The sequence below is a fragment of the Equus przewalskii genome, chromosome 21 (genome assembly GCF_037783145.1).
Source record: "Equus przewalskii isolate Varuska chromosome 21, EquPr2, whole genome shotgun sequence".
Taxonomy (NCBI): Eukaryota; Metazoa; Chordata; class Mammalia; order Perissodactyla; family Equidae; genus Equus; species Equus przewalskii.
Window position 1 is genome coordinate 20,157,602 of NC_091851.1, and position 13,117 is coordinate 20,170,718.

Here is a 13,117-nt window from a genome sequence, read left to right on the forward strand (position 1 = left end):
TCTTTCTGTATTAGTCAGGGTTCTGCAGAGAAATAGAACCAATAGGGGGTGTGTGTGTGTGTGTGTGTATGTGTAGTTGTATATGTGGAGATTTACTGTAAAGAATTGGCTCACGCAATTATGGAGCCTGGCAAATCCAAAATCTGCCATGGGCTGGCTGGCCAGAGATCTAGGAGGGCCGATAGTGTGGTTCCAGTGCGAAGGCAGTCTGCTGGAGAATCCCCTCTTGCTCTGGAGGCCAGCTTTTTTTTTTATTTAAAAAAATTTTTAAATTAAGATTATGATAGTTAACCTTGTGAAATTACAGTTGTACATCATTATTAGTCATGTTGTAGGTACACCACTTCACCCCTAGTGCCCTCTCCCAACCCCCCTTTCCCCTGGCAACCACCGATCAGTTCTCTTTGTCTATATGTTAACTACCACCTATGAGTGGAGTCATACAGAGTTCGTCTTTCTCTGTCTGGCTTATTTCACTCAACATAATACCCTCAAGGTCTATCCATTTTGTTGCAAATGGGACGACTTTGTCCTTTTTTATGGCTGAGTAGTATTCCATTGTATATATATACCATATCTTCTTTATCCAATCATCAGTTGCTGGGCACTTAGGTTGGTTCCATGACTTGACTATTGTGAATAACGCTGCGATGAACATAGGGGTGCATGGGACTTTTGGAATTGCTGATTTCAGGTTCTTAGGATAGATACCTAGTTGTGGGATGGCTGGGTCATAAGGTATTTCTATTTTTAACTTTTTGAGAAATCTCCATACTGTTTTCCATAGTGGCTGCACCAGTTTCCATTCCCACCAACAGTGTATGAGGGTTTCTTTTTCTTCACAGCCACTCCAACATTTGTCACTCTTGGTTTTGGATATTTTTGCCATTCTAACAGGTGTAAGGTGATATCTTAGTGTAGTTTTGATTTGCATTTTCCTGATGATTAGTGATGATGAGCATCTTTTCATGTGCCTATTGGCCATCTGTATATCTTTTTTGGAGAAATGTCTGTTCATGTCCTCTGCCCATTTTGTGATTGGGTTGTTTGATTTTTTGTTGTTGAGCTGTGTGAGTTCTTTATATATTATGGAGATTAACCCTTTGTCGGATAAATAACTTGTAAATATTTTTTCCCAATTAGTAGGCTGTTTTTTTGTTTAAATCCTGTTTTCCCTTGCCTTGAAGAAGCTCTTTAGTCTGATGAAGTCCCATTTGTTTATTCTTTCTATTGTTTCCCTCATCTGAGGGGTTATGGTGTCCGAAAAGATTCTTTTGAAGCTGATGTCAAAGAGTGTACTGCCTATATTCTCTTCTAGAAGACTTATTGTTTCAGGCCTAATCTTTAGGTCTTTGATCCATTTTGAGTTTATTTTAGTGAATGGTGAAAAAGAATGGTCGATTTTCATTCTTTTACATGTGGCTGTCCAGTTTTCCCAGCACCATTTGTTGAAGAGACTTTGTTTTCTCCATTGTAGGCCCTCAGCTCCTTTGTCAAAGATTAGCTGTCCATAGATGTGTGGTTTTATTTCTGGGCTTTCAATTCTGTTCCATTAATCTGTGCACCTGTTTTTGTACCAGTGCCGTGCTGTTTTGATTACTGTAGCTTTGTAGTATGTTTTGAAGTCAGGGATTGTGATGCCTCCAGCTTTGTTCTTCTTTCTCAGGATTGCTTTAGCAATTCGGGGTCTTTTGTTGCCCCATATGAATTTTAGGATTCTTTGTTCAATTTCTGTAAAGAATGTCATTGGGGTTCTGATTGGGATAGCATTGAATCTGTAGATTGCTTTAGGTAGTACGGACATTTTAACTATGTTTATTCTTCCAATCCATGTGCATGGAATGTCTTTCCATCTCTTTATGTCGTCATCGATTTCTTTCAAGAAAGTCTTGTAGTTTTCATTATATAGATCTTTCACTTCCTTGGTTAAATTTATCCCAAGGTATTTTATTCTTTTTGTTGCAATCGTGAATGGGATTGAGTTCTTGAGATCTTTTTCTGTTAGTTCATTGTTAGCGTATAGAAATGCTACTGATTTATGTATGTTGATTTTATACCCTGCAACTTTGCTGTAGCTGCTGATTGTTTCTAATAGTTTTCCTAAGGATTCTTTGGGGTTTTCTATATATAAGATCATGTTGTCTGCAAACAGCGAGAGTTTTACTTCTTCGTTGCCTATTTGGATTCCTTTTATTTCTTTTTCCTGCCGAATTGCTCTTGGAGGCCAGCCTTTTTGTTCTATGTGGGCCTTCAACTGATTGGATGAGGCCCACCCACATTATGGAAGGCTGTCTGCTTACTCAAAGTTCACTGATTTAAATGTTAATTTCATCAGGAAAAAACCCTCAAAATTGACACATAAAATTAACTACCACATTTCCTAAACATAATTTATAGGGAGAGCAAACTGAGTTCATACTAGGCATTTTACATGAAGTCAAGCTCTGTACCACTCATACAGTACAAATGAAGCTTTCTATTTATCGTTAGAGCGATGCAAGTTCAGACGCATTCTTCTCAATGATATCTGATTAGGGTGAGTTAGAGCACAGCTATTCGAGAGTATGAATGAAATCAAGCTTGGTTTGGCCTGGTAGACTGATCTGTCCAGGATTTGGGAGCTGAACTTAGACCTGGGCATTGGACCTCTGCATTGTGCCTTTACCTTTGATCTGGAACTTGCTCCTGGACATGGCCCTAGACTTAGCCATTGGATCTTGGGCCAGGATGTGGACCTGGACCTTGGAAGTGGACCTGGGACCTTGGGCCTGAGACCAGGATGGACCTGTAATTTGGACCTGAATGTTAACCATAGCCCCTAGACTGTGGACCTGGACCTTGGACCTGGGACCTGGACCTTAAACTTGGACACTAGACGTCTGCACTGGACCTAATTTTGAATCTGGACTTGGAGTGAGACCTGGAACTGGATGTTGTGAATAAACTATGGACCTAGTACCTGAACTTTGGACCTGGACTTCAGATCTGAACCTTGGGCTTGAACCTGTATCTAAAACCTGGACCTTGGACCTGGACCTAGACCTTAGATCTGGACCTCAGATTTCAAGTTGGATCTTGGAGTTTGGATCTGAATTTGGACCTCAGAGGTCAAAGCTACAAGTGTCTGGGTCAGAGGGAGGGTCAGGGTCAGAGGGAGGGTCAGGGTCAGGGTCAGGGTGAAAGTCAGTGTCGGGGTGAGCATGAATGCCAAGGTCAATGTCAGTGTAAGGATGACCCAGATGTTACCTTTCCCATGACCCTGACACGGACACTTACTGTGACAATTATCAGCATAAGGGTGAGAGTGAGGGTCTGGGTCGTGATCATGGTGAGGGTGAATGTCAAGCTCAGCTTCAGAGTGGAGGTCAGGCTGAGGGTCAGGGTCTCAGGTCAGGGTCAGGGTAAGGACGATGGTGAAGTTTAAGTTTAGGGCCCAGGTGAGCTTGGCTCAGAGTATAAGAGTCAGATCAGGTCATGGTCAAGGGGCTCATAATCTGGGTCAGGATGAGGTTCAGGGTCAGTGTATGGTCAGTGTCAGTGTTAGGGTGAGAGGATAGGTCAAGGTCAGGGTTCAGAGTGTGAGGGTGGTCAGTGTCAGCGTCTGGGTCATGTTGAAGGTGAGGGTGAGGGTGAGTGAGGGTCAGTATCATGGTGAGGGTAAGGGTCAGGATGAGTGCAGGGAGAGGGTGAGAGTGTTGGTCAAGTGAAGTTGAAGGTGAGGTTTAGGGTGATGGTGAGGATGAAATCTGGGTCAGCGTCCTGGTAAGGCTAGGGGTGAGGGTCAGGTTGAAGGTGACGGTGGGGTAAGTGAGGTGGGGGTAGGGTCAGGGTGAGGTGAGTATGAGGGTGAGGTTCAGAGTCAGTGTGAGCGTGAGCATCAAGATAAAGGTTAGGATCAGAGTGAGCATGAGAGTGAGCCGAGGTTCCTGTCAGGCTGAGGGTCAGGGTAAGGGCCAGACTGAGAGTCAGCGGCACAGTCAGGTTTACACTCACAGTGAGGGTCCGGATTACGGTCAGTGTCAGAATCATGGTCATAGTCAGGGTGGAGGTTGGGGTCTGAATGAGGCTGAGGGACCAGGCTAGGGTGAGGATGGTAATGAGGATGAGGGTGCAGGTGAGGTTAGGGTGAGGGAGAGCCTGAGTGTGAGGGTGAGCTTCAAGGTCAGGTTAGTGTCAGGATCAGGGTTAGTGTGAGACTCTGTTAGTTATTCTTGGTTATCTAGTTATCTCTACCTATCCCTACTTCTGATCTTCAAGCAAGTATAAGAAGTTAGAGTTGAGTTTACGTTTTTGAGCTTCTTGGCTTACTCTAGTTGTTCTAGTTATATGGTGGTCTAGTTATCACTGGTGATCTGTAACATCTAGTTCTCACCAATTACTCTAAAGGAAATAAGAAGTTATAGTTGAGGGAAGGATGTGATATTGAGCCGTATCATACACATTGCTGTATTTCTTAAAAAAAGCAGTACTGGTGCACACAAGCTCAGACCTACTCAATTTCTTATTGCTTGTTAGAATAAACTGAGATGAAAGGAAGCTTTATCTGACCAAAAAAGGTGAGAAACACACACTTATCACAACCAAACTTAGAGCTTAGATGAATGGAAAATGTATATGTGAAAAAGATCTAAAAATCACATATTGTTCTTAACAAATTTTTTTAAAAAGTACTCGAAGATTTCTTATTGCTATTTGGGAGAATTATAATGAATCAAAAACAGTATTTGTGTAAGCAAGCTCAAACTCACACACTGCTCTTAAAGATCCTTTTTGTGGCCAGTTGGAGCAAACTAAGAAGAATCTCAGATTGCGAAACCGGCTCAGAATCATTTATTGTTCTCAAAAGAATCTCTTGTCTTGCAAAAGTACTCCAAAATATACAAAAGTGCTCAGAAGTATCCAACTCTTCTTATTTTTGACCACTTATCCCTCCCATTCCACGCTCACAATCTACTCCCAGCCCCACACCTACTCACTGCCTATAACCCTCTTTTTACAGACACTACCTACCAGCTCTCTACAGACCCTCAGCCCCACGTCCACTTCCCTGCCTACCTTCTGCCCCACACCCCCTCAGTACCTACCTCCTGTCCCATTACTGCTGGTTATCTACCCACTTGCTTATAGCCCCTTATAGCCCCACCCACTCACAACCTTCTCACCCACTCACTTGCCCCCTCAGACACTCACTGCGACCTAACTTCCTTAGATACCTGATACCTACACCCTGCTCCACACCCCCTTAGTACCCACTCACTATTCCCAATCACCACCTACACCTCAACTTACAGCACTGGCTACCTAAATCCTCACTTTCACTCTGACCCTGATCATCACATTCACCATGACATGCACCATCATCATGACACGGCAACTTACTCTGATCCAGAACCTCAATATGACCCTAACTCTCACCTTCAATCTGGTCTTGAACCCGACCCTCACCATCATCCTCATTCTCACCCTCACCCTGACCCTGACCTCACCCTCACTCTCCAACTGACCCTCAAGCTCACCCTCACATTCATCTTGACCCAGACTCTCACACACACCCTGACCCTGACATTCACCAAGACTGTCACCATTACTCTCACCCTCACCCCCGCACAGAACTTCACCTTGCTTCTGATCCTGTCACCCAACCTGTCCTTAACAATGACCATGACACTCAACTTAACCCTCACCATGACCCTCGCACTGACCATCACTCACCCTCACCATAACTCTGACTCTCACACCCAAACAGACCCTCACCACGATACTGAATGTCAATCCAACCCTCAGTGTTAGTCAGGGTTCTCCAGAGAAGCAGAACCTAACCCTTCAAAATATTATCTGCTGTTATTATATCATGAATCCTTCATCCTTTTGTGAATGGCTCTCACTAAATTGTTTACAGAGATTGAGCAGGTCAGAGCTGGAATGGACCTTTGAGATGATCCACAGCCACCCCCTCAGTTGACAGATGTAAGCCAAGAGAAAGGATTTGCCCAAGGTCCCCTAAATAGCACACCTAGAAATAAGGTTCAGGTCCCCTTCCTTCAAGGAAGCTTGGCCCAGTGAAAGGGGATACATATGGATTTGGCTCACATGATTATGGAGGCTGATAAGTCCCAAGATCTGCAGTGGGCGAGCTGGAGACCCAGGAGATCTGACGGTGTAGTTCCAGTCTGAAGGCCAGCAGGCCTGAGACCCGGGAAGAGTCAATGCTTCTGTTTGAGTCTAAAAGCAGGAAAAAACTGATGTCCCACCTCAAAGGCAGTCAGACAGGAGCAGTTCCCCCTTATTTAGGGAAGGGTCAGCCTTATTGTTCTACTCAGGCCTTGAACTGATTGGATGAGGCCCACCCACATCAGGGAGGGCGATCTGCTTTACTCAGTCTATCAATTCAAATGTTAAACTCATCCAAAAATGCTGTCACGGAAACACCCAGAATAATGTGTGACTGAATATCTGGGCACTCTGTGGTCCAGTCGAGTTGACACCTAAGATTAACCATCACACTCTAACATTGAGCCTCACGCTGACCCTGACCCCAAGACTGACTCTAATGGTGATTCTGACCCTGACAGGGTCCCTGAACCTGAACCCTACATTGACCCTGACCTTGATGCTGACACTGACTCTCCCTCTTGCTGACTCTTGTCACTAGACCTGATCTTCATCCTCTCAATCTCAACCTCATCCTCACCCTGATCCTCATTCTCATAAGGACCTTTATCTTCACCACAGACTCTCCTCACCCTGCCCCAGTCTATCCCCTTCAAACTCACCCTGACCCTTACCTTGAACCTCAAACTGACCCTGAAACTAAACATCACTCCCACATTCAGCCTCACCTTGGCCCTGCCCTGCCCCTCGTCCTGACACTTATACTCACTCAGATCCTCACCAGCACGACTCTAAACCAACCTTACTCTCAACCTGACCCTGATCTGACTTTGACTCTCACCGTGAACCTGATTCAGACTCACACTCTGACGATAATTCCCACACTCACAAATATATTGACCCTCACCATGACCTTGACTCTCACACTAAACCTGACTTTCTCTTTGACCCTGACAATCACTCATCCTAACCGTAACTATGACCTTGACCTTGACACTGATACTGATCATGAGTGACTCCCTCAAATTCAATCTATCATACTCCCCCAGATCCTGAACCTCACACTCATCTTCACCTTAACACTCTCTGACCCTGAACATGACCTTTATCCTCAATCTGACTCTGAACATCACCATGACCCGGATGCTCACCCTAAACCTGACCGTAAGCCTCATACTGGACCTGAACCACACTTGATTTTCACTTTCACACTCCCTCTCCACCTTTCACTCATCCTTACCCTGAACTTATTCCTAAAACAGACACTTACCCTGACATGACCTTGACCTCACTCTTGTGCTGACCCTCACACTTACTCTGCTCCTGTTCTCACCTGATCCTGACCCTCTTTGTGACCTACCCTGATCCTAAATCAACACTGACCCTCACCCCCAGCCTGACTCTAACAGTTACCCTGAACTTCACTGTGACCCCACCTTCACCCTAAACCACCCTCTTAACCTCTCCATCACCTTAACCCTCATCCTCACCTTGATTCTAACCTGGACCAAACACTCAGCCTGACTCCCAAACCCCAGCCCTGACCCTCCCCCTGACTCTCAACCTCACCCTCATCCTGACCGACATCATCACCCCCTCACCCTCATGCTTACCCTCATTCTGACCCTGACCCTGACCCACAGATCACCCTGAGTCTGGCTCCCTCCCCCCTGACAGAGTCACTGATCCTGACACTCACCCTTACTCTGATCCCCTCCATGATCCAGATATGAGTCATCTTCCTGACTGTGTGATGCTCACTCTGATGCCACCACCCTGACCCTGTCTCTCACCCTCATATTGACCCTCATGGTCTGAAGTTGAAGTCCACATTTAAGGCCAAAGGCTACAGGTTCAGCAAAGAACCTCTGAATCATGCATTCTTCTTAACCATAACTTATTTCTTGTTAATATAACTAGTGAGAACTAGCGGCTAGTAGAGAAGTAGTTATGCTGAATTCAGAATAACTAGACAGCTAGATATAATTAGAATAACTAGAGTAAGTAAAGAGAAGCTCCAGAACGTACATGAGTCTTAAGTTATCACTTAACTAACTTAAGTGATATTAACTAGTTTAAGTGATTTATCTAGTTATCTCGGTAACAGTAGTAATTCTAACAACAAAAAAGAAGTTAGAGTTTGAGTGTTTTTGAATAATTTTGTATTTTGGAGTACTTTTGAATGTTCTTTGGAGAATAATAAATGATTCTGAGCTGATTTCACAAACACTCTTATATTCTTAGTTCGCTTTAACCCTAAATAAAAAGGATCTTTTAAAATAGCGTGTAGGGGCCTGCCCAGTGGTGCAGCAGTTAAGTTTGCGTGCTCTGCTTCAGCAGCCCAGGGTTTGCTGGTTTGGATCCTGGGTGCGGACCTAGGTACTGCTTATCAAGCTGTGCTGTGGCAGGCGTCCCACATATAAAATAGAGGAAGATGGGCATGGATGTTAGCTCAGGGCCAATCTTCCTTAGCAAAAAAACAAAAACAAAAACAAAAAACCCCAAAAAAACCCTGAGGAGGATTGGAAGCAGATGTTAGCTCAGAGTTAATCTTCCTCAAATAAATAAATAAATAAATAAATAAACAGATAAATAAATAAAATAGTGTGTAATTACGGGGTTGTTGACACAAATCCTGCTTCAGTACATTATAATTCCTCCATATCACAATAAGAAATCTTTTGAGTGCTTTTGCCTACGTTTGAAATTTTATTAAGAGCAATATGTGACTCTGAGTTCATTTTTATAAACATCAAAACTAGCTTTAACAGAGCAAGAAAGTGCACTTGTGATGAATGTATGATTCTCATTTGGTTTGTTTAAACAAAGTTTATGTTAATCTCAGTTTATTCTAACCAGCAATAAGAAATTGAGTAGAATGACTGAGCTTGTGTTTACTAACACTGCTTCTTTAAAAAATACAATATATAGGGGCTGGCCCTGTGGCCGAGTGGTTAAGTCTGTGCACTCCGCTGCAGGCGGCCCAGTGTTTCGTTGGTTCGAATCCTGGGCACAGACATGGCACTGCTCATCAAACCACGCTGAGGCAGCGTCCCACATGCTACAACTAGAAGGACCCACAACGAAGAATATACAACTATGTATTGGGGGGCTTTGGGGAGAAAAAGGAAAAAATAAAATCTTTAAAAAAAAAAAACAATATATATGATATTGAGCCTCTTTACATTAGACTGCTTATTTTTTCAAATACTGCCTGGATTCAGATTACTTTGATTTTACTAGCAACAAGAAGGTTCATTTGAGAACATGTGTAATTATGCCCTCATTTACACAAATACTGCCTTGATCCACTATAATTGCTTATAATTCCCAATAAGACAAATTCTGAGATAGAGATTATAAAAAGAAACCAAACAGATATTCCAGAGTTGAAAAGTACAATGACTGAAATGGAAATTCACTAAAGGGCTTTGCACTGTGAATGCTGGCTACCATCTTCAAGACACCACGGAGCCAGGGAGGGGAAAGGGGCCAGAGCAGGTAGAAAGGAAAACAAAAGGAATAAACACCCACTCCCAGTCTTTGCAGACTGGCTCTGTGTTGTGGGCTCCTTCCAAGCCTGGACAGGCTGTTTACAACTCTGTCTTAGCTTTCATTTTCTGTTTATAATGAGCCTAGAGATCAACCAGAGGTAAAAGCTTAGGGTCTTCTCTGGTCCTTTCTGAGCATGTGCCCTGCTCTGGGCACATGAATAGCTTTTGAAACTACTCATTATTGGGGCTGGCTCAGTGGCATAGTGGTTAAGTTTGCACACCCTGCTTCAGTGGCCCGGGGTTCACCAGTTTGGATCCTGGGTGCAGACCTACACACCGCTCATCAAGCCATGCTGTGGTGGTATCCCACGTAGAATAACTAGAATGACCTGCAACTAGAGTATACAACTATGTACTGGGTCTTTGGGGAGGAAGAAAAAGTGGAAGAATGGCAACAGATGTTCGCTCAGGGCCAATCTTCCTCACCAAAAAGCATCAAATGCAAGGAAAAAAAAAAAGAATACACTTTAAGGAGTCCCCCTAGGGGAAGGGGGAAAGAAATTACCCAGTATTCACAGGAGCATTTTAATGCTCTAATTTCCTTTTTAATTTAATTAAATTAATTTTGGTGAGGAATATTGTCCCTGAGCTAACATCTGTGCCAATCTTCCTCTATTTTGTATGTAGGATGCCACCACAGCATGGCTTGATGAGTGGTGTGTAGGTCTGCACCTGGGATCTGAACCCACGAACCCCAGGCCGCTGAAGCAGAGTGTGTGAACTTAACCACTACACCACTGGGCCAACCCCAGAGAAATTCTCTCCTCAGCTTGTCCTCCCAGGCTCTCAGCACTCTGCTGTTTCCCTCAGCTGAAATCTTCTGCCCAGATGGTAGCTGCTTGTTCATTTGCCTTCTCGTGTTTTGGGGGAATGCTCTCTGCATAACTTCTTTTGTGTTCCGAGTGAGTTCTGAATTAGGCAAAACAAAGGCAGGTGCCTGTGTCAGTCCCTCAGGTAGCCCCTTGACAGGCTAGAACAGACAAACATGATTCTTTGAGAATAAGTTCTGCTCTGCTTCCTCTGGAAGCAGGGACTAGGGCCCTACACTGTGAATGTGGGCTACCATCTTCAAGACCACCACTGAGCCAGGGAGGAGAATGGCGCCAGGCAAGTAGGAACTTTGCATTTAAAATTTTTTTTAAAAAACAGGCTCTTTCTTAAAAGAGCAGTTTTAGGTTCACAGAAAAATTGCACAGAAAGCACAGAGATTTCCCGTATATCCCCTGCCCCGACATATGCACAGCCTTCTTCACTATCCAAATCCACACCAGAGTGGTACATTTGTTACAATCAATGAACCTACATTGATGCATCATTATCACCCAAAGATCATAGTTTACATTAGGGTCCACTAATGGTGTTGCACAATATATGGGTGTCGAAAAATATATGACATATATCCACCATTATAGTTCCACACAGAATAGTTTCACTGTTCTAAAAATCCTCTATGCTCTGCCTCTTTATCCCTCCCTTCCCTCAAACCCTGACAACCACTGACCCTCTTACTGTCTCCATAGTTTGGCCTTTTCCAGAACGTCATATAGTTGAAATCATACAGTTTGTAGCCTTTTCAGGTTGGCTTCTGTCATTTAATAATATGCACTTAAGATTCCTCCACGTCTTTTCATGGCTTGATTCTTTTTTTTTTTTAGTACTGAATAATATTCCTTTGTCTGGATGTGCCACAGTTTGTTCATCCATCATCTATTGAAGGACATCTTGGTTACTTCCAAGTTTTGGTAATTATGAATAAAGCTGCTATAAATATCCATGTGCAGGTTTTTCTGTGAACATAAGTTTTCAGGTCCTTTGGATAAATACCAAGGAGTACAACTGCTGGATTATATGGAAGAGTATGTTGACTTTTACAAGAAACTGCCAAACTGTCTTCCAAAGTGCCTGTACCATTTTGCATTCCCACCAGCACTGAGTGAGAGCTCCTGTTGCTCCACATCCTCTCCGGCATTTGGTGTTGTCTGGGTGTTTTGGGTTTTGGCCATTCTAATAGGAGTGTAGTGAAATCTCATTGTTGTTTTAATTTGCAATTCCCATCACATATGATGTTAAGCATCTTTTCATATGCTTTTTTGCCTTCTGTATATCTTCTTTGGTGAGGTGTCTGTTCAGATCTTTTGCCTATTTTTAAGTTGGGTCGTTAGTTTTCCTATTGTTGAATTTTAAGATTTTCTATATTTTAGATAACAGTCCTTTATCAAATATTTTTTGATACTTGGTCTTTTCCAAATATTTTCTCCGAGTTTTCCTACCATTTTTGAGTTGTCATTTTCTTGATTCATCACTTACTTGATTTCTGTAAACATTTGACTATTATCCAGAGTTCTGACAAAGTTGATTCTGATGGTTTTTGCTTAATTTATCATGTTTTGTGGGGAGATGAATCTTTGGAGCTACCTACTCATTTTCACTGGCATCACCTCTGTTGTATTTTTATTTAAACTGCTTCTTGGATGTTGTTCACGTGGTGAATAACAGTCACAATGGAGCACAGAGGGATGCTGAGAGGGAGGTCTCGAGATCCAGGGCAGGATTCTGTCCGGTACGAACCTGCTGCCTCCAAGACAACAGAAAGGAACGAGTCCATTCTGCAAGAGCCAGGACAGACGTTCAGGAAATTCTTATCTAGCTCCTGGCTCACAGTGGCCTCCTGGCCATTTTCTCTGTCTCCTGAGACTGGACAACAGAGAAGTCTCAGAAGGCTGATATAGGGAAGGTGAAGAGAAATGGGAGAGATGGTGGTGAAGAAGATTAAAATAAAATCTCTTGCCAACCCAGAAAATCTCTTCACAAACGTGGGAAAGAAAGAAAATAGTTTTATCATTGAATAAGTGTTAAACCAGACTGTGAAACACGTCACAGGCAATCTGCTAATGAGATTGCAAAGACAGAAAGAAATTCCACTTTTATATAGTCAAGCAGATACAACCCATTAGAAACAAGTTCTCAAGATTAAAGGTAATTTGTCCTCTTATAAGAGGATTTGACAACATGGTTTGCTGTAGATTTTTTTCACAGTTCATCCTAAATTTACCTGGTAATTGGGGTAGCCACCTCTTCTAGTTAATTGCCTTTATTTGAAAGAAAAAGAAAACGTCTCCTATCTCTGAGGGAAGCAGGTGGTTATGGTTTGGAAGTAGGCACCTAAGCTAAACTCTCACAGTGACAGGGCACTATCTCCCTTAACGTTTACATTTAAAAGAGATGGCTCCCAAGCCTTTAAGAAAAATATTCCTAGGTTATAAAGCAGGCAGATACTTTTCAGCCTTTAAAAAGATTTACATACATATCAAAGGGGTACATTTACAAATGGGTTTCTCAAGAAAATACTGCGAGAAAAGGGAGGGAGGAAACGGTCTATTTCCGTTTTGGAAACAGTGAAAACTAAATTTAATTTTCATTTACCATTACAATGTAAATGCTCTTCCTATGAA